At 44.7% G+C, this 2,693-nt stretch overlaps 2 non-coding genes across 2 annotated transcripts; one reads left to right on the top strand and one right to left on the bottom strand.

The window, feature by feature from the left end:
- Nucleotides 1–496: 496 nt before the first annotated feature.
- Nucleotides 497–569, bottom strand: TRNAQ-CUG (transfer RNA glutamine (anticodon CUG)). Its single transcript has one exon. It is a non-coding gene; the product is annotated as a tRNA-Gln (tRNA).
- A 235-nt stretch (nucleotides 570–804) lies between these two features.
- TRNAA-UGC (transfer RNA alanine (anticodon UGC)) lies at nucleotides 805–876 on the top strand. Its single transcript has one exon. It is a non-coding gene; the product is annotated as a tRNA-Ala (tRNA).
- The last annotated feature ends 1,817 nt before the right edge of the window (nucleotides 877–2,693 follow it).

Below are 2,693 nucleotides of genomic sequence, written 5' to 3'. Positions count from 1 at the left end.
CTGGAATGGGGATGTAGCTCAGTGGCAGAGCGCACGCTTCGCATGTGTGAGGCCCCGCGTGGCCTGGACAAAACGTCTCCTTGTTTTCATTCGTTATGATTGCTGAGTACAGATCCAGAAGCCCAACATGTCAAACGGTCAGCATTGAACAGCACTACAATCAAAGATGTCGTCGATAAGAGTCAACATATTTATGGAAATTATCAAGTTTATTAGACGTGATACCGCAGGATGGACTTCCAAATTCGAGCAGTGCGTGGAAGAAGCCGACAGAAAAATGTTGTGACCTGCCGAGTGGTGGTCGACCGGAGTGGGTGAGACGAAAATCAGTCTGGAGTCCTCATCGCTGAAGGATAACTCAACGAGTGGAATTATATCAGGATACTTGGGAAATTTTCTTTATAACTGTAGAGGTAAAACTTGCCTAGGAAATTGAATGAGAAATCAACTTGTGATTTGAAGAAATATGATCGTTGAATTTTTACCAAAACACTAAAGACCCAGATGGGACTCGAACCCACAATCCCCAGCTCCAGAAGCTGGTGCCTTATCCATTAGGCCACTGGGCCACATTCGTCAAGCCCTGTGTTCTTTGTGATGACCCCTAATGTAGATGAGATGTCACTTTCAAGGTACTCGGAAGTAGCCCAGGTAATGCTTGCTTCCAAGTGCCGCTATCGAACAAACGGGAAAAGGAATTGATCTGCGAGATTTCCGAGTATATTCTTCAAATCAGGCCATGACCCCGATAGCCCCCTTACACAACGAGGTCACGTTACTGGGTTCAGACTGAGCCAGTGTGGTGGGGATGTAGCTCAGTCGTAGAGCGCACGCTTTGCATGTGTGAGGCCCCGGGTTCAATCCCCGGCATCTCCATATCCGAAGCTTTTATTTTAAAATCCATTGGCTGTGCCCATGTCCCTGTCATTAACTCTCGTAAATATTACCATACTCGCATTTTGCCCGTCCTAGGACGGTACATGTTGTGTACGACGTTTATTGTGAAAATTCCGTCACAGTTCCTATGATCATTGTTTCATTGCTCTTATGGCTTTATTTTGGTGATTTTTCGAAAAGTTTTTTGGTTTGGCCATGTTTGTTTGTTGTAGCACAGTTAGACTGATGGCCTTAATCTAAGTTGTCTTGTGGTTGTTGTTGTTGTTTGACTTGCATCCCACTGGGATTTTTGCACACAGCGTTGGTGTACGGTGCTTTTTCTGCAATATTTTGCTGTCTTTTGTTGGATTTTCTGTTTGCACTTAGTCACATTAAGATGTTTTCTTGTTCATGTTTTGCTTTTTGTTTGTTGCGGTTGCACCCGATTCAAGAGCCGAATGACTCACAGGGCTACACCTAATAAATGAACTTGAACACACACGCAATACATCGCAAGCCTTTCACAAGCATTCCTGCCCCCCCCCCCGTCCAATAGCTGCTGGACATGCCAACTACGAAATAAATATGCACCCGTTTTATTTCCGACTACAAATATTTTTTTATCTTATTGTGGATAAACCGAATTTGCGATTAACATTTTCTGCACATTCTCAGGCAGCTCTGTGCCCCTGCCTCCGAATGCCTCACCACAAACACCTGCTCCTCAAACTCAAGGTTTGTTTTCACGTCGAGAAAGTCACCAAATTTTACTAAACTGGTAACCAAGCCCAAGTGTGCTTTTCCAAACTCTTGGGACAGTGTTATGTACGCGAGCACCATCTTGGTCCAAACACTCCGCGTCGTTCTATTTCACGAGTTAATTTCTCAGATTCCTGCGCATAACGAGCGCGTTTAATTCCAAACATTTATCTCCAAACAGGAAGGCTGCCAAAGCAGCCTCCATCGCTGGCACGCCAACTGACATTTAATTTCAAGCCACCGATTTCAAACCGTTTGCAGCAATCTGGACTGCTCGTTAAAAAGAGTTACATTTGCTGATATAGGAAATTGCAGATAAACATCACAACCCCCGCGACACATGGCAGTTCCCCCTGCTCTGGTTGGGCTGGCATGAAGAGAGCTGCAAGGAGTTGTGGTCCACTGACATCACCATCCCGGTCGATTGGCCTCTGGGACACAAGACAGATGGAGTGCAGCAACAATGTACAAATCTTGTTTACATTTAATAACCCCACATATCCAAAGTTACAGCAAAAATAAACACCGCATATTGGCACTATTCACTGGCCTGAGATTAATAGCGATCATCAATCGGTTATTTATGTATTCACGTGATTTAAAAAAAAAAATCTGTAGCCTTGCCACACAGCTGTGATGAAACATCTCTTGCGGCGAGTTCCATTTGTCATAAAAAAAAATGTTAACAGCATGCATGTACACGCGCGCACACGTCTTTCACGCAGAAAACTATGAAATACATCAAGGGAAATTGTTTATTTCACGTGAGATGTTAACCCTCGCACAAAAGAGTAGGAACTAGTTTAATGTTTGCAATGTATGCAATGTATACATTTATCAGCGTTGAAGAGGAGGCCAAATACCCTCTATAACGGGGACAATCAAAAGCCACCTTCTGTTGGAGGTCCTTCTGCCAGCAGTGGTGTGGGTAAGCAATTGCGGTCGCTGCACCTTCACCTTAAAACAAATCGATTGGTTTTGTCTCGAAGTGCAGCGTAATTCGACTGCGTCGATCTCCGTTCGCTCCGAGGACTGAGAGACGTCACCGGACGGGTGAC

This window comes from Lampetra fluviatilis, chromosome 4, assembly GCF_964198595.1.
Source record: "Lampetra fluviatilis chromosome 4, kcLamFluv1.1, whole genome shotgun sequence".
NCBI lineage: Eukaryota > Metazoa > Chordata > Hyperoartia > Petromyzontiformes > Petromyzontidae > Lampetra > Lampetra fluviatilis.
The sequence above is the reverse complement of the archived record's forward strand: the minus strand, read 5'-3'. Positions and strand labels throughout refer to the sequence as shown.